The sequence below is a fragment of the Pseudophryne corroboree genome, chromosome 1 (genome assembly GCF_028390025.1).
Source record: "Pseudophryne corroboree isolate aPseCor3 chromosome 1, aPseCor3.hap2, whole genome shotgun sequence".
In the NCBI taxonomy this organism is placed as follows: Eukaryota; Metazoa; Chordata; class Amphibia; order Anura; family Myobatrachidae; genus Pseudophryne; species Pseudophryne corroboree.
Window position 1 is genome coordinate 1,019,173,169 of NC_086444.1, and position 19,223 is coordinate 1,019,192,391.

The 19,223-nt window shown below is 41.3% G+C and overlaps 1 long non-coding RNA gene and 4 pseudogenes across 3 annotated transcripts in view; 2 read left to right on the plus strand and 3 right to left on the minus strand.

Moving 5' to 3' along the window:
* Positions 1 to 514: 514 nt before the first annotated feature.
* Positions 515 to 634, minus strand: LOC134936910 (5S ribosomal RNA; annotated as a pseudogene).
* A 168-nt stretch (positions 635 to 802) lies between these two features.
* Positions 803 to 922, minus strand: LOC134944822 (5S ribosomal RNA; annotated as a pseudogene).
* Positions 923 to 6,329: 5,407 nt separating this feature from the next.
* On the plus strand, positions 6,330 to 6,449 carry LOC134944827 (5S ribosomal RNA; annotated as a pseudogene).
* A 168-nt stretch (positions 6,450 to 6,617) lies between these two features.
* Positions 6,618 to 6,737, plus strand: LOC134936921 (5S ribosomal RNA; annotated as a pseudogene).
* A 9,671-nt stretch (positions 6,738 to 16,408) lies between these two features.
* The window catches only part of LOC134983910 (uncharacterized), an 81,042-nt gene continuing 78,227 nt past the window's right edge, over positions 16,409 to 19,223 (minus strand). For 2 of the 3 annotated variants that reach the window (XR_010191700.1, XR_010191701.1), the window contains exon 3: positions 16,412 to 16,808. This is a non-coding gene — a long non-coding RNA (uncharacterized LOC134983910). Of the gene's footprint in view, positions 16,809 to 19,223 lie in introns of all 3 variants that reach the window. The other variant, XR_010191699.1, reaches the window with a different exon arrangement.

The window sequence follows — 19,223 nt, forward strand, 5'->3', positions numbered from 1 at the left end:
AGCTGCTGTCCGATTCGTTCCTTCCTGCACGTGGGTTGTGTTGCTATGGTACAGCTCTCTCCTTAGCAACCCGCTCCGGCAGCGTGACCATTCTGTAGTGCAGGCTGATCTGTATTCGTGTGCAGCGGCAGACAGGTGAAGTTGCTGCTGTCAATGTTCCCGGCTTGAGGCACACATGCAGAGTAATTAACCCCACAGAGCGCCAGCAGCATTGAGACACCGACAGCCCAAAAATAATATAAATCATGAAACAATTGTAACATATAAAAATTGTGACATATAAAGCAAGTGAACCAAACATTGTCATCATGCATAGCAAAGGTATCAAACCACTCAGGGAATAATGATATCTAAATGCAACACACCACCATATTGGTGTGTTATAGCCATGGTTAATAGCATCATGCAACATGGGTATCAAACAGGGGTGATGTGAAAGGCCAATGTAAGCGCCATGTAATGTCAGGGACAGAACGGGGATGTTAGTTCGTCACCTATAGGACAAATCTGTCCCTTGGTACAATACCCGGTATTCCCATGCCGTCTCCAAGCATGGTACTAACTGGGCCCAACACTGCTTAATTGCCAAGATCAGACGGGATTGGATGGTTTCCAGTGTGGTATGATTGTATCAGACAGTTGTGCCCATATACAGGTGTGTGCCTCCCGTAGTCTCAGTGTCATCTCCCGTTTCACTGCCAAATCACATCATAGTCCTGTATGTTGGTGTGCAAAGACGGCCACCACTATTGATACCAACAGCTAATCTGTGAAGAGAAAGAATAAACATACACCGGTTCCTTAGATACAACACCCAGTATTCCCACATTGTCTCCAAGTGTGGTACTATCTAGGCCCATCACTGCTTAATTGCCAAGATCAGACGGGATCGGATGGGATCCAGTGTGGTATGGTAGTATCAGTCACCACGGTGTACAAAAGCAATGAGCTATTATACATGTCCAATAAGCAAACTGCAAGAGCCATATGTTGCTCAGACGGACAAAAACAATCAAGCATTAGCGGGTGATATATGATTAAACATATCCATTTAGACAAGACATAAACATGACACACGGCGGTGTCTCAGAAAATTAAACCAAAAGGGTAGATTCTGTGCAATGTTGTACAGAGTCAAAGGAAGCATCCCAAACGGAATTCCTCATTAAGCCCGTTAGGGGCCAGTGTTTGTAATCTATCAATCCATTGGGGTTCTCTTTGCAGTAAGATTTTGTTGCGGTCACCACCCCTTTGTAGTGGTGGGATTTGATCCAAAATACAACATTTGAGTTGATTGATAGTGTGTTTTGCCTCCATAAAATGTCTTGCCACAGGTAAATTTGTAAAGTCACTTGAAGTCCCACCCTTTGTAATGCTCTTTTTGATTGTTGAACGATGCTGGCTTAAGCGCTCCTTTAGCATCCTGCTGGTCTTTCCAACATAAAGCAAATTGCATGGACATTTCAGCACGTAGACTACAAACTTGCTGTTGCAGTCAAGTCTCTGTTTAATGGTATATGTCTTGTTATCCTCCAGAGGGTTAATAAACCGATTGCCAAGTAGCAAGAATGAACAGTTTGGACAACCCGTGCATTTGTGAACCCCTGTTTTAGTGGTCAACCAGTGTGAGGGTGTACTCTTCTTTCTCTTAGAAAAATCTGTTACAACAAGCAAATCTTTCAGATTGGGTCCTCTTTTATATGCGAATAGAGGCGGTTGCGGAATGGCTTTTGATAATCCTGGATCCGTGCCAATAAGGTGCCAATGTTCCTGAATCTTGTTGCGGATGAATCTAGAAGCAGTGGTGTACATACTAACAAAGTTAAACCTGTCGTTATCTTTGTTGACAGAGGCGTCTTTATTAGATAGGAGTTCCTCTCTCCTTATTTGACCAATTCTTGTGAGTGCCACGTCAATCTCCTCCTTAGAATATCCACGATCAAGAAAGCGTTGACTCATAGATTGTAGAGCAGATGGTATTACTGAAGGGTCAGAGGTGATCCGTATCACCCTTAGGAGCTGTGAAAAAGGTAATCCTCTTTTGAGGGGTGCCAGGTGAAAACTCGTTGAAAGCAAAAGCGTGTTCCTATCAGAGGCTTTACAGTGGATCCTGGTGGTCAGTGTATTGTTGGACAGAAGAACTGGCCAAAAAGGGGGTGACCTGTAATGTGCTCTTGTTCATATGCTGACATGAAAATGTTAGCATAAGCTGGAGCCATGTTAGACCCCATAGCGGTGCCCTGCTTTTGTAGGAAAAAACAATTCTCAAACAGAAAATAATTTTTGTTCAAAATTAGGTTGAGCAATAACACCATATATTCTGATGGAGGTCCAAAGTACACATCACTTTCTGTTATTAGCCGTCTGCATGATTCAATGCCAAGTGCATGAGGAATGTTCGTATATAAACTCGAGGCATCGAGTGTGACCAATAGTGCATCATCAGGGATATGCTTAATGCAATCCAGTTTCCTTAAGAAGTCAGTTGTGTCCTCAATGTAGCTGGCTGCACTTTTTGCAAGAGGCTGTAGATAAAAGTCTACAAGTTGTGAAAGCGGTTGACATAGGGATCCACGTGCCGAAATGATCGGCCGCCCAGGGGGCTGTGTCAGTGATTTATGTATTTTGGGTAACGTGTATAGGATTGGGGTTTTGGGGTGAGGCGTAGTCAGAAAGTCAGCAGTAGTCTGATTGATGTACCTGTTGTTGACTCCCAAGTTGATTATTGAATCAATTTCCTTTGTATATGTCCATGTGGGGTCATAGGTAAGTTTTTGATAACAGGTTGGGTTGGACAATTGTCCATAGGCCTCTTGTACATAATAGTCATAATCGAGCAGGACTATGCCTCCACCCTTGTCTGCAGACCTGATGACCAGGTGACTGTCATTCTGTAAGGATTTGATAGCAGCTCTTTCTCCCTTAGTGATGTTAGAATAGCTAGGCTTTTGTTCCTTTATATAAGGCATTGTGTCCCTTTTGAGTACCCTTAAGAAGGTGTGGATTGAGGGATTTAGGGTCGGTGGGTCAAACTGACTGGGTTTCTTCAAAGGACAATGAGGTGTAGAAGATGAAACCATTGTGGTAGAGTCTGGACCTGGGGAATTGGAGAAATAGTCTTTAAGACGGAGTTGTCTTCCCAATTTGTAGAGGTCAACCTGCCAATGGAAGCTATCCTGTCCAACAGTTGGCACAAAAGTTAATCCCTTGTTCAGGACAGAGAGTTCCTCATCCGTCAGTTCATGTTTAGATAAATTGAAGACCACTGATGTCTGTGTTTTATTTTCCATTGTTGTTATTTTTTTCTTCCTTTTTCTCCCACCTCTACGGGTGGGTATAGCGGGTTTTTTGGAGCCCTCCTATTGCGCTCAGATCTTGAAAGGCAGGTGGCCCCTTGTGCAGATGTGGATGGTGCATCAGAGTCGCTTGCTGACGTCTAAGATCTGCTTTCAATATCCGTGAATGGTGTGGTAGGTCTTCGTCCTCCACGTCTCTGTTGAGGTCTGTATTTACGTGGCTCACTGCGTGAGACCCAGGGATATACCCTATTCTCCTTATAGTCCAGTTTGACCTGTTTGTATTTATTTTTCTTAAATTTTAACAGGTCACCACGAAATTTATCAATGTCCTTATTTAATTTAGTAAAAAGGTCACAGTCAGGAGATTGTATCGTCCTAAATAGTTCAGAAGCCTCTAGTTCTGAAATGTCCCTTCTGATTTCTGTTAGATCTAGACCAGCCTGTTCAATTACAAGCAGCATTAGATCCTGGGAACATTTATTCAAGATGTTGCACCACTTCGTGCAAAAGTCAATATTGTGTCTCCCCAGTGTGGGTTGATTGTGCAATCTAAACCCTCTGGGGATAAGAGATTCTTTATAATATTGGGAGAGAGTTAAGCCATGCAGATGTAGTTCAACTTCTCTCTTTTTTAGTCTGAGTAAGTCATTTATGAATTCCTCTGGACTGTCTTTGTCGAAAGCCAGGGATTCAGTATTAGCAAAAAGGATCCGTTCCGCATCCGTTTTGTCAAATTGAAGAACAGAGACTAAATCTTTGTTAGCACTGGTAGACATTTATATATACAGGGGTGTATTGAGTGATGTGAAAAAAAGAGAAAAAATGAAAAAAATGTAAAAAATGGCAACCATACGTTACTGTGAGCAACTGCCAAAAAATAAAGATCACTATATATTCCTAAAAAAGTTCTAAATAAATGATGATATTCCAAATAGAATTATGATTGGTTAATCTCCACTATAGGGATCTTAACCACACAGACTGGTGCAAGTCAAAAAAGGGATTGGTACAAAATATAGCAACATGACAGCACTCTATGTCTTATAACAAAAGTTTTGCTGGTGCAGGGTCCTGGTAATTGATACAAACACTCACTTTTTCCACAGTTGAAAAAAGAATTAGACCAGCACTCACGTTTAGTAGGTGAAAGAAAAAAAGGGTTTTATTCCTGATAAGCCATCTGGATGTACCCCACTGCTACAGTTCGCCCGACAGCCGTTTCAACGCTCAATGGTCTTCATCAGGGGCAGCTGTCACTCTTTCCGGAGTTGCTTTAAATACCAGAGAGGGCGCCAAACACTTTGAACAGGAAGCCCGGAAGCAGCGCGTCGTAGCTGCTGTCCGATTTGTTCCTTCCTGCACGTGGGTTGTGTTGCTATGGTACACAAAACCGGCTCTCTCCTTAGCAACCCGCTCCGGCAGCGTGACCATTCTGTAGTGCAGGCTGATCTGTATTCGTGTGCAGCGGCAGACAGGTGAAGTTGCTGCTGTCAATGTTCCCGGCTTGAGGCACACATGCAGAGTAATTAACCCCACAGAGCGCCAGCAGCATTGAGACACAGAGAGCCCAAAAATTTTGGCCCCAGCTTATGCTAACATTTTCATGTCAGCATATGAACAAGAGCACATTACAGGTCACCCCCTTTTTGGCCAGTTCTTGTCAACATATGTCAGATATATTGATGATCTGTTTTTTATCTGGCATGGGGGAGAGAAAACACTTCTTACTTTCATAGACCATCTGAACTCACTTCCTGGCATTAGATTCAGCATCACGTTTAGCAAAACAGAAATCAATTTTGTGGACGTGTCCGTTCTTCTGTCCAACAATACACTGACCACCAGGATCCACTGTAAAGCCTCTGATAGGAACACGCTTTTGCTTTCAACGAGTTTTCACCCGGCACCCCTCAAAAGAGGATTACCTTTTTCACAGCTCCTAAGGGTGATACGGATCACCTCTGACCCTTCAGTAATACCATCTGCTCTACAATCTATGAGTCAACGCTTTCTTGATCGTGGATATTCTAAGGAGGAGATTGACGTGGCACTCACAAGAATTGGTCAAATAAGGAGAGAGGAACTCCTATCTAATAAAGACGCCTCTGTCAACAAAGATAACGACAGGTTTAACTTTGTTAGTATGTACACCACTGCTTCTAGATTCATCCGCAACAAGATTCAGGAACATTGGCACCTTATTGGCACGGATCCAGGATTATCAAAAGCCATTCCGCAACCGCCTCGATTCGCATATAAAAGAGGACCCAATCTGAAAGATTTGCTTGTTGTAACAGATTTTTCTAAGAGAAAGAAGAGTACACCCTCACACTGGTTGACCACTAAAACAGGGGTTCACAAATGCACGGGTTGTCCAAACTGTTCATTCTTGCTACTTGGCAATCGGTTTATTAACCCTCAGGATAACAAGACATATACCATTAAACAGAGACTTGACTGCAACAGCAAGTTTGTAGTCTACGTGCTGAAATGTCCATGCAATTTGCTTTATGTTGGAAAGACCAGCAGGATGCTAAAGGAGCGCTTAAGCCAGCATCGTTCAACAATCAAAAAGAGCATTACCCAGGGTGGGACTTCAAGTGACTTTACAAATTTACCTGTGGCAAGACATTTTATGGAGGCAAAACACACTATCAATCAACTCAAATGTTGTATTTTGGATCAAATCCCACCACTACAAAGGGGTGGTGACCGCAACAAAATCTTACTGCAAAGAGAACCCCAATGGATTGATAGATTACAAACATTGGCCCCTAACGGGCTTAATGAGGAATTCCGTTTGGGATGCTTCCTTTGACTCTGTACAACATTGCACAGAATCTACCCTTTTGGTTTAATTTTCTGAGACACCGCCGTGTGTCATGTTTATGTCTTGTCTAAATGGATATGTTTAATCATATATCACCCGCTAATGCTTGATTGTTTTTGTCCGTCTGAGCAACATATGGCTCTTGCAGTTTGCTTATTGGACATGTATAATAGCTCATTGCTTTTGTACACCGTGGTGACTGATACTACCATACCACACTGGATCCCATCCGATCCCGTCTGATCTTGGCAATTAAGCAGTGATGGGCCTAGATAGTACCACACTTGGAGACAATGTGGGAATACTGGGTGTTGTATCTAAGGAACCAGTGTATGTTTATTCTTTCTCTTCACAGCTTAGCTGTTGGTATCAATAGTGGTGGTCGTCTTTGCACACCAACATACAGGACTATGATGTGATTTGGCAGTGAAACGGGAGATGACACTGAGACTACGGGAGGCACACACCTGTATATGGGCACAACTGTCTGATACAATCATACCACACTGGAAACCATCCAATCCCGTCTGATCTTGGCAATTAAGCAGTGTTGGGCCCAGTTAGTACCATGCTTGGAGACGGCATGGGAATACCGGGTATTGTACCAAGGGACAGATTTGTCCTATAGGTGACGAACTAACATCCCCGTTCTGTCCCTGACATTACATGGCGCTTACATTGGCCTTTCACATCACCCCTGTTTGATACCCATGTTGCATGATGCTATTAACCATGGCTATAACACACCAATATGGTGGTGTGTTGCATTTAGATATCATTATTCCCTGAGTGGTTTGATACCTTTGCTATGCATGATGACAATGTTTGGTTCACTTGCTTTATATGTCACAATTTTTATATGTTACAATTGTTTCATGATTTATATTATTTTTGGGCTGTCGGTGTCTCAATGCTGCTGGCGCTCTGTGGGGTTAATTACTCTGCATGTGTGCCTCAAGCCGGGAACATTGACAGCAGCAACTTCACCTGTCTGCCGCTGCACACGAATACAGATCAGCCTGCACTACAGAATGGTCACGCTGCCGGAGCGGGTTGCTAAGGAGAGAGCCGGGTTTGTGTACCATAGCAACACAACCCACGTGCAGGAAGGAACGAATCGGACAGCAGCTACGACGCGCTGCTTCCGGGCTTCCTGTTCAAAGTGTTTGGCGCCCTCTCTGGTATTTAAAGCAACTCCGGAAAGAGTGACAGCTGCCCCTGATGAAGACCATTGAGCGTTGAAACGGCTGTCGGGCGAACTGTAGCAGTGGGGTACATCCTGATGGCTTATCAGGAATAAAACCCTTTTTTTCTTTCACCTACTAAACGTGAGTGCTGGTCTAATTCTTTTTTCAACTGTGGAAAAAGTGAGTGTTTGTATCAATTACCAGGACCCTGCACCAGCTAAACTTTTGTTATAAGACATAGAGTGCTGTCATGTTGCTATATTTTTTATATATATATATATATATATATATATATATACATATATATATATATATATATATATATATTGTGAGTATAGAGCTGAAAAGATAGAGAATTTTCAGAAAAGTGAAAGAGCACATAAAGAAAAAAGAGAGGGAGTAGATGAGAAAAGAACATTATGAATGAATAGATGAATGAATGATTTATTGAATGAGTGAATGAGTAAATTAATGAATGAGTAAATGAATGAATGAATAAGTGAATGAATGAATGACCGATCCGACTAGTCAAACCCGCACTCAGCTAGCTAAACCCATACAGGGGTATCGGCTTGTGCAGACAAATGGATAGGTCCTATCCCCTCAGCTAAATGCAGGAGAGACCTTAAAATAGGGAGTCTAGGGATCCCAGACTTTAAGAAATCTATTGGAAGTGCCTCTCAGAGTGCTTGTTATATATTCCATCGAATGGATGTGCCAGATTTTGCCAATAATCTCATCTATTCTAGGGGCTTCAGGAGACCTCCATTGGGCTGCTATGCAGTATCTGTTTGCAAGGACCATGTGAGTGAATAGTTTGTTCTGGTGATGGGACACTTCAGGAATATCCATTGATACTAGAAAGTGGTTGGCATTAAAGGGGATGTGTAGTGATAAAATTGAAGTAGCCAGAGCCGCGACCTTCTTCCATAAGGAAATCAGAATTGGGCAGTTCCACCAGATATGTAGAAACATTCCATCAGTATTTTTACACCGCCAACATAAAGGGGAAATCTCGGGGTTCATTTTATTGAGCCATGTGGGGACGTAATACCAGCTATAGAATAATTTATATGTATTTTCTTTTATTCTAACACAAATTGAGCTCAAAGCCACATTTGCATAGATTTCAGGTAAGTCATCATTAGTTAGTGTTTCTCGCAGGTCAGATTCCCTTTGCCCTTTTATGAGCATCTTTAATTTCAATAGAGTAGGGTGACAGTAATGTGTATAAAGTTGATATAAATCCTTTAGTGGAAGCTTTACAAAAAGCTAGGTGTTCCACAGAAGAGAGAGGGCAAGCAGTCATTTGTGGTACAACTGAAGAATACAAATGTCTAATTTGTAAGTACTGATAGAAATATTTGTGAGGAAATTAATATTTGGTTTGTAGTTGGAAAGGACGAATGTTGTGTGATATCATTAAGTAGTCTGATTCCGGCAGTCTGCCAGCAATCAAAAGTAGTGGAGGCACAGCCAGGACGAAAGCGTGGATTATTGAACAGTGGAATCAGGGGGCTAGGATGTGGGGCTAGGTTAAACTGCCTATTGGCCGAGTCCCAGACATCTAATGTGTGAGATACAATAGGATGATTTGCGACAGTCTTAGACCGGGATGATATAGGAAGCCATAATAAAGGATACGGAGTGCAACTTAAGAACATTGGGTTCTACCACAACCCATACCCTCTCATAGGTGGGTCTATTCCATAAAATACATTGTGCCAATCTAGCCGCTAAACAGTAAGATTTTAAATTTTAAATTAGGAACATCTAAGCCCCCCTCTGAGATGTGTCTCTGAATTACTGAGCACTTCACTCTGAGTTTTTTCTTAGACCAGATACATTTCATTACAATGTGCTGGAGGAGTTTGAAGACACAGAGAGGTACAAGGATTGGTAATGTTTGAAATAGATATAGTAATCTTGGTAATAAATTCATTTTAATGGCATTAATGCGGCCGATCCGAAAGCTATGATAGCCTCCCCAGTCTTCAAGATCCCTCTGAAACTGAGGTAATATTTTGGGTTAGGTAGCTTGATAGAGCTGCCTGTAAATTTTGGTGAAACACCTAAATAAGAAAGATGCCGTCTGTTCCAACTAAAGTGGAAATATTGCTCTAGGGATTTTGTAATATGTTGTGGAATATAAAAGTCAAGGAACTCCATTTTTAATGTATTAATCTTGTACCCAAATAGTGCCCCATAATCCTCAATTTCTCAGAGCAAATGAGGAAGAGAATGGGTAGGGTCAGAAATCATGAGTAAAACGTCGTCTGCATAGACGGCAATTAAATGTTCAATGGGTCCAATTTTGATACCTCGTATGTTGGGGTTGACACAAATTCATGCCGCAAAAGGTTTGAGTGGGTGAATATAAGAGGGGACAAGAAGCACCCCTGATGGGTACCATTAGATATCAAGAAGGGTGTGGAAGCAACCCCATTGGCCAACACAGCTGCTCTAGGTTTATTATAGAGGATGGCAATTCCATGGAGGAACCATTCAGATATACCTATGGACTGCAGAGTATAAAACATAAAGGGCCACTGGATCCACTTGAACACCTTCTCATCATCTAATCGTCGTTTGTGTTTGTTGTTTGTTTGTGGATTGCGTGGATCAAAATGATCATGCACCTCGTGTTGTTGAACGCTTGATCTGGATGGACCAGCATAGGTAGCAGTGGACCTAATCTGTTTGCTAACAATTTCACGTAGATTTTAATGTCCATGTTAAGTAATGAGATAGGTCTGTAATTAGAGACGAATTCCGGGTCCCTACCCGATTTTGATATCACAACGATGTTGGCCAAGGAGGTTAGTGGGTCAAAGGAAGCACCATCTATAAGGTCATTAAAAAAGGCTTTCAAAAGGGGAGTAAGCATCAATGCAAATTTCTTGTAGTTTTGGGGGGTAAATCCATATGGACCCAGTGCAGAGGAAGATTTGAGTCCCTTGATGGCAGCTGAAATTTCTTCCTCAGATATGTCCGCGTTCAGAGCCAGCAAGTGTTGATCATTTAGTTGAGGTAGCAAGCCACTGGAAAAGAAGGCGGACATAGAGAGAGCTGTCGACAAGCTGTGTTGAGAGGGAGGGCTAGGCAAGTTATACAATTTTTCATAATAGGCCTGAAATTCTGACACTATTTGTTGGGGGTCATAAGTAAGTTCCCCTGAGCCCTGTCTCTTGATTTTAGAGATCACACTAGATACCTTCTTCTGCCCTAGTTTACTGGCAAGAACTGAATCCACTTTGTCTGCCTTATCATACTATTTCTGTTGGAGTTCTTTTTAGGATGTTAGCTGATTTACAAGATAGAATAGCATTAAGTCTGCCTCTGAGAGAATTGACTTGAACAAGTAAAGCCGATGTGGGGTGATGTTTATGTTGGTCAAGAAGTAATGAGATTTCAGTCTCTAATTGGGAAATTTCCCTCTGGGCTTTTTTCTGATGAAAGGCTGCCATACTAATAAATCTACCTCCGATCGTGGCTTCATCAGCCTCCCAGATAGTCCCTTTAGCAATCTCGTTAAATTAATTAATCTCAAAGTATTTGGCGATAGCAGATTTAATGTCTTGAAAAATAGAAGAATCTAATAGCATATTATCATCGAAGCGCCATGTACAGGATTTGTGCTGAAAAGAGAGGGTATCAAGTAAAATAGCATTGTCTGTCCATGAAAAAGGTGTAATACCCGCTGCAGTGACCAAAGAGGCAATAGAATGAAAGACAAAAATCATATTAGTTTCTAGAATAAATTTGGTGGGGACCAGAAATGTGCATGTATTCTCTGGCCGATGAGTTTTTCAGGCGCCAGGAGTATATCACTGATAGCCTATTCAAACTAGCATAAAGAGTCTGTGATGTGCACAGAACTTCAGGTGAGTGTTTTGATTGCCGTACAGTGGTTTTATCAATGGTGGGATCCAAGACTGCGTTAAAGTCACCACCTATTATCAGATGTCCCTGAAGAAGCTTTTCTATTAGCCTAAATAACTAGAGAAAAAGGAGCTTTGACCAGTATTGGAAGCATATAGATTAACTAACGATATTTACGGAGTCCCTGTGGAGCCCACCAGGATAAGACATTGTCCATCTGGGAATTTTAAAGTTCTTTGAAGGACAAAATTTGGGGAGTTTGTACACACCTGACTAACACATTAGTGGACCCACAGTTACACCGACCGAGTGGTAAATCCAGGTAAGTAAACTTACTTACCTGGTTTGGTGAATCATAAGTCATACTGGTGGAAAATAACCTGGGTGCACACAGGGAAAGAGGAAAAAAAAAAAAGGAAAACAAAGCTGTAAAGAATCTATATTTTAATATCATAATGGTCATTGTATCATAAATAGAAGAAAGCTTACAATGTAATTCTATTTAGCTCCATTAGAAAGTTTTACAGAATGTAAATATTTATGATAGTTGTTAAACAACTATACAAATACAGGTTGAGTATCCCATATCCAAATATTCCGAAATACGGAATATTCCGAAATACGGACTTTTTTGAGTGAGAGTGAGATAGTGAAACCTTTGTTTTTTGATGGCTCAATGTACACAAACTTTGTTTAATACACAAAGTTATTAATAATACTGTATTAAATGACCTTCAGGCTGTGTATATAAGGTGTAAATGAAACATAAATGAATTATGTGAATGTACACACACTTTGTTTAATGCAAAAAGTTATAAAAAATATTGGCTCAAATGACCTTCAGGCTGTGTGTATAAGGTGTATATGTAACATAAATGCATTCAGTGCTTAGACTTGGGTCCCATCACCATGATATCTCATTATGGTATGCAATTATTCCAAATACAGAATAATCCCATATCCAAAATACCTCTGGTCCCAAGCATTTTGGATAAGGGATACTCAACCTGTATATATGGACAAAGAGAATGTTGTTTTAGGTGCTAAACCAACAAGAAACTGCAGTCACAAAAATATTTTTGAAAAATAAAGTGTCAGTGCTAAAAGATGAAAAGTCTATTTCTCTTAGATGTTACAGAGCTTGAGGTTAAATGGTGCTAAATTTCCCATGAATGGCAGTTGACAATCCTTAGGCCATCTGATATATAATGCTAACAGACTGGAAGTCTGAGTGCCCTGAAAGAATTATATGATGACATTTCTTGACTAAATAGTTTACATAATGTGATCAATTATAAAAAAATTGTAGACGATTAGGAGATGTCTGTAGATAAATTATTAAGGGTAGATATGTGTTACATCCTGTATAGGGAGACCAATCCCGGGCCATTTTTTAAATCCCGGGTAACGAGATTGAAAAATGGTCAATTCCGGGATTCCTGGGATACCTGGGATTGGCTTTTCCCTATGTGTCTGCCCCCCTCGCCCGCCCCGCACCCGCCTGCCCCGCACATATAACTAACCATACACCATGAGCAGGCAGGTGGGGAACATCTGTCTCTCTTGGCAGTCAGCGGCAGGTGATGGGGGATGGCGCAGCATGAACTGTCATGCAGCGCTGGGGAGCCTGAGGATGCGCAATGCTGATCCCTCAATCCCAGGGATTGAATCCCGACTGTTTTTGGCCCTAAATCTCGGGATCCTGCCGATCCCGATGCCAGGATTGGCCTCCCTAATCTTGTAGTAGACAAAAAAAAATTAAGTGTTTCCTTTTAATATTAGATATACTGAGTTGCAGTAAACTGAAGGAACGATACCTGACAGGTGGCTTCTATCTACTCTTCTTCTTCAGTTATCATAAAATGTATTATTCTACTATTAACAATAAATGACTGGTATGAGCAATTTAATGTATCATACTGATACTGACCAATGATCATTCCCAACCTAAAAATGCTAGAAATTGATCTGGAAAAATAAGTTTGGATTTCAAATCTGTCTGATCCACCCGACCATCTTTCAGCCAAATTCAGGCTGTGAGTGCAGATTGCCTCTATACAACATGCTGAGCAGTGGTTCCCAAACTTACTTGAATCATGGCATACTAGAGTATTAGCATTTTTTGTCATGGCACACCTGGGACAAAAGTTTATTATTAAGAATTCAGCAAAAAATATTAACTTAAATAAATTGTGCTTACCTATCATCTTTAGGTTCAGTTGTATGGTTGTGGACTGGGTTGTGCTTCTGTTTGTCCATATGCTTTATAATTGTCAGTGAACAGCACTGGTTTTGCCTGTTATATTGACCATAAATAAGTTGATTTGTTTCTGGACAACCAACATGTGGCATCCCTGCAAGTGACCCTCAGCACTCTAGAGTGCCATGGCACCCAGTTTTAGAACCACTTGTGTATTGTATGGAGGTGTTCCAAGTATCAGACAGTCACTCCTGTCCTCTTTTTTGTTGGCTGATCAGCTACCCGATCGCAAAAAGCGTGCAAAGAATAGTGCATAAATTATATAATTTCAATTAAACTGTGAACATTAATAAGTATTACATAGTTAAATAGAATTGCTTTAATATATGATAAAAATTGAGAATGCTATTTATTTTAATGCCTTGATTTGATGTTCCATAACAATCTAACATATTTTATGGTTTATTTGGTTACTATTGATATGGCCATCAACAGTGTCATCTCTTTCTTCATTTACTGAAGAGATGATTAGCAGTCAAGCTGTGTATGCTTCTGAAAAAATAAACGTTTCTAAAATGCATGCATAGTGGAAGACTGTAGCTGTTGAGTATAAGTATGTTTATGAATAATAATAATACAGGTTGAGTATCCCTTATCCAAAATGCTTGGGACCAGAGGTATTTTGGATATCGGATTTTTCCGTATTTTGGAATAATTGCATACCATAATGAGATATCATGGAGATGGGACCTAAATCTAAGCACAGAATGCATTTATGTTACATATACACCTTATACACACAGCCTGAAGGTGATTTTAGCCAATATTTTTTATAACTTTGTGCATTAAACAAAGTGTGTGTACATTCACACAATTCATTTATGTTTCATATACACTTTATACACACAGCCTGAAGGTCATTTAATACAACATTTTTAGTAACTTTGTGTATTAAACAAAGTTTGTGTACATTGAGCCATCAAAAAACAAAGGTTTCACTATCTCACTCTCACTCAAAAAAGTCCGTATTTCGGAATATTCCGTATTTCGGAATATTTGGATATGGGATACTCAACCTGTAATAATAATAATATGCACATAGGTGTTTTATTATCTTCTAGTATAGAACATGTCTTCTTTACAATTAAAGGGTTTATAAATGATGAAAATATATAAAATGTGACAAGGTAGAATAACAATTCTTAGTGGATACTTAAAATGGTTTCAAAGAATAACATATATTTGATATGTCAAGATTATTTTAAAATTACTTAGAATCTTCCCAGATGAATGTGTCCTTTTAACTACTTGAAAATCCTATGTACATTTTTTTATTGGAAATTACTATTTTTTTGTGTGAATATTTTCTATTCAAGTAAGGGCAGTGATAGCAATAAAAACAAGATTACTTATACAGATGTGTCCACTTGCATCTAGCCTTCCTGCATGTTAAACAGCCCTTCTAATCACGCCATGCCATGGTTTGGTAGTGGCAAGCATCTTTACATGTGACCTTTTCCATTAAAAAGCCTCTTATTTGCAAAGGGTGCAAATATAGATGTAGCCACACTCATTGTGGCTACATCTCAGGGTATTCGTGCTTGATAGGCGTGACCACATGCCAATCTAGGCCACATGCACACCTTAGACGTGCACCATTAGCAGTGAATGTAGTGGCTGAATACACAGCTCAGCATAGCTAGGCAGATGTAGCCACAATGAGCATGGCTACATCTGTAGGATGCACAAGCAGCTTATGTTGATTAAAATTTTATGTGGCATGCCTACAGTATATTCTGTATGTGACAATGGCTACTGTATATCTGTCGATGAAAATATATTCTATAGTGTTTTACCTAGAAAACACTGTAACGTACCATTTCGTATGCAGTTCTAGCTGCAAACACACAGAGAATATAGATATGCCCGTCTAAAGCACATGCGCACTTTAGATATGCACCACTCGCAGTGAATGCGGTGGCTAAATACACAGCTCGGCATAGCTAGTCAGATATAGCCACTATGAGGTTATGCTGATTAAAATGATATGTGCATATCGACAGTATATTCTGTATGCGACAATGGCTATATCTGCAGAGGAAATTTTATATGCTATAGTGTTTTACCTAGAAAACACTGTAACGTACCAGAGAATATAGACACGCCACTTATCATTTTAACCAGCAGAGTCTGCTTGTGCATCCTGTTCATATAGTGATGTGAATAAGTTGCATTTTCGGCCAAAAATTATGCCCAACACTAATGGAGTTGCACGGGATCTGTCAGCTCACTCACGCCAGGCATCTCCTGCTGCGTGGTGTATTGACGTAAGATGTATGAGAATACTGCTGTATAATACAAAGCCAAGGTTCTGAGACTAATTTTTAACTTGAGAAAGAAGAAGGGAGGCTGTAGGTGTGATAAAAGGGAAGGAAAGGAAAGTGAGGGGAATTATCAAGGAGGGTAGGAGTGTGTTCAATTTATTAGTTAAGAACTTTAATGTAAATCTTACAGTCAAATTAAGAAGATAAATTGGTCAATAATTAGCAGAAGAGCTTTAGTTTTGACTAGCAATAATATTAACCCATGTTGAGGTATATTTGAACCAAATATCACAGAAAACTTAAGAGAAATGTAGTTAAAAAAAACAACTAGAAAACCTTTTATAATATTGCGGAGGGAGGCCTTCAGGACCTGAAATAGAGGAAGATGTCAAACTTAATAGCCACCTGCAGTATTTCCACAGTTATGTTTGAGTTGAGGAAAGCATGGTGGGAGTTTGAAAGTTTAGGTAGTGAAGCTGATGCAATGTATTCATCTGTATCATCATGCAGCAAACCAGAAAGAGAACGACATCTGGGCAGATTGTAGAATGCCTCATAGAAGTCATGAAATTCATTCACAATCTCGCTTGGAAAAAAAATGAATCCATTCATGAAAACTTGCATGGATCAAATGATTTTGGTCTGCTTTTTTGATATTTCACATAAAGCTTCTTATTTACCATTTATTACACAACTATACAAACACAAAAAATAGATATAATAAATATGAGAATATAGAATGCTACTTAGTAACAAATAATTGCTGCAACAGTCTCAAATAAATAGGGTACATGGTATCAAAATGAGGAATAGTATATTAGGTATACTACCACCAATTTCTTAGTCTAGAAGTAGCAGAGAACTCCAGATAAGGGCACCTTCCAAGTTCAATGTAGTATTCGCTATTTTTCCATAAAAAGCTGCTGTTATCAGACAGCCTCCTGAGAGTAACAGTATTTATCAATCCCTGTGGAAACTTCTGTGGTCTCTCTTTAATTGCTGGTAGTTGTTAATGGCTTGTTTCTCTATTATTCAAGTGCCATGGGGTCCATTTGGGAATCACCTCCAACAGCTTGCCCACTGTTCCTATCAATAGATAGACAGTCAATTGGTTAACACCAGATGGGCAACAGGCAATAGGTCAACAGGGTCAAAAGGTTGACATGGTCAAAAGGTCAACAGTTAAATGTTTGACATGGACTTATGGGCCCTACACACTGGCAGATAACACTGAACGATATGAACATTCTCGTTCACTAATGAACAAGAACTCATTCATACCGTTCAGTGTGAAGGCACCAACGATGAATGATGCGTGGCCCCATGCTCATTCATCATTGGTGTCACGTCTCTTATGCATGCAGGCCAATATGGACAATCTTGTCCATATTAGCATGCACTGCTATGGAGCCGAGTGACGGGGGGAGTGAAGAAACTTCACTCCACACGGTCACCTCCCCCCCACCACCGGGTCACCCGCCAGCCCTATTGGCCATCGAGCAGCTTGGCAGCGAGTTGACAAGTGTGTAGTGCCCATAAGTTCGACTGGATCAAAAAGTCCACAGATTCAAATGGGCAAAATGCAAATGGTCAACAGGGAAATAGTAAACACATGGCTTTTCATGATTTTTAGGGTTAGGGGTTAGGGATAGGTACATTGGGGGTCATTCCGACCTGATCGTACGCTAGCTATTTTTTGCAGCGCTGTGATCAGGTCAAAACTCAGCAAAAGTATGCATGCGTATGCACCACAATGCGCAGGTGCGTCGTACGGGTACAAAGCGGATCGGTGCTGGGTGATGGATTTAACAAAGAATCCATTCACATAGCCAATTGCAAGAAGATTGTCACGATCCGGGTATCTGGACGCCATTACTTACCCTTCAGATGCCTCCTAAGGCGGGCTCAGCGTTCCAGGACCGGATTCCGCTGTTCCTGAGTTTCCACATACAGAGTGGTCTTTTCATCGGCCGCGGCCTCCGCTGTGCCCGCGTGGTTAAATGTGCATCTATCAGCCTGGCGTCTCCTGTCTCCGGTGGCCGGCGCCGCCATTACTGTTTCCCAGACCACATGGATTACAAACCAAACTTCCCTCCAAGTGTCTGCATGGGCGCAGCCATCTTGGATTCTGTCATCTGATCATTTCCACCAATCTGCTGTCTGTGTTGTTGATTTGCATAATTGCCTAGCCAACCCCTTCCTTGCTGCAGGTATAAGTAAGCTGTACCTGAGCAAGGAAGACGTCAGTGCTTTGGTTGTCAAACCTAGTTCCTGTTTGTCTCTCTTCTATGATTGTTTTCCAGGTTCCAGCTCCTGTCTCAAGACTTCCACCATAGAGACCCGCACCAGCATTCCACCTGCGGTGTAGCCTGACTCTCCTATCCATTGTGGATTCATCTGTTTCCAGCTACAACACTACCTGCTTCCAGCCTCAGCTTCCAGCAGAGTACAGCTTCCCTTAAAGGGCCGGTGTCCTTTCTACACTTTACCACTCTCCACCGGAATTATTATTTCTCCGCTCTCAAGTTCTACATTTCAGTTCACATTTCATCGCTCCCAAAGTTCATTTATTATTTAACTGGTTCCAGCCAGTATCCACTCCGTGCTAACAACAGTCTGGTTCCAGCCAGTATCCACAGCAGCTGTTTTACCTTCAGCAACCCAGCTCTTCCTGGAACACCAGCTGGTATAATCCTGGGTTATCTCCATTGCTACAGCCGGGCCTGGTAAGGACTTTCCATCTAGAAGATCATAAGAACTATCTCACACTACCAGTGCCCTGTGGCTCCTGCCATGCTGTAGTACTCAGGAACTGTATTTATTCTTTGCTGACTTTTACGTTTTCTTTTATTGCTGCTGTGATGCGGAGTTGTCATAATAAACATCATTGACTTTTATCTAAGTTGTCGTGGTCACGCCTTCGGGCAGTTATTATTCATGTTACTTACATGTCCAGGTGTCTGATACAACCTCCCAGGTTCCGGTACATCTCAGCCCCTACAACTGAGGCTGCCTCCCGTCAGCTCAGGCCCTCAGTTGTGACAGTAAGCACTGACCTAATGAATCCAGCCGGAGACCAGGATCAAGCGGCCAGGCCGATGCAAGAACTGGCAGCCCGACTAGAACATCAGGAGGCTGCACAGGGCCACATCATCCGCTGTCTCCAGGATCTCTCTACTCGGCTGGATGGGATTCAGACAACTCTCCGTGGATCAGGCGCGTCTGGTGCGTCAACCACAGTGACTCCAGCTATAACCCCACCCACCTTACCCATTTCTGCTCCACGTCTTCATCTTCCAACGCCAGCAAAATTTGACGGATCTCCAAGATTCTGCAGGGGATTTCTCAACCAGTGTGAGATTCAGTTTGAGCTACAACCTGGCAATTTTCCCAGTGACCGTACAAAAATTGCCTACATTATTTCTCTTCTCAGTGGCTCAGCCCTTGATTGGGCATCACCGTTATGGGAGAGGTCCGACACCCTGCTATCTTCTTACACTG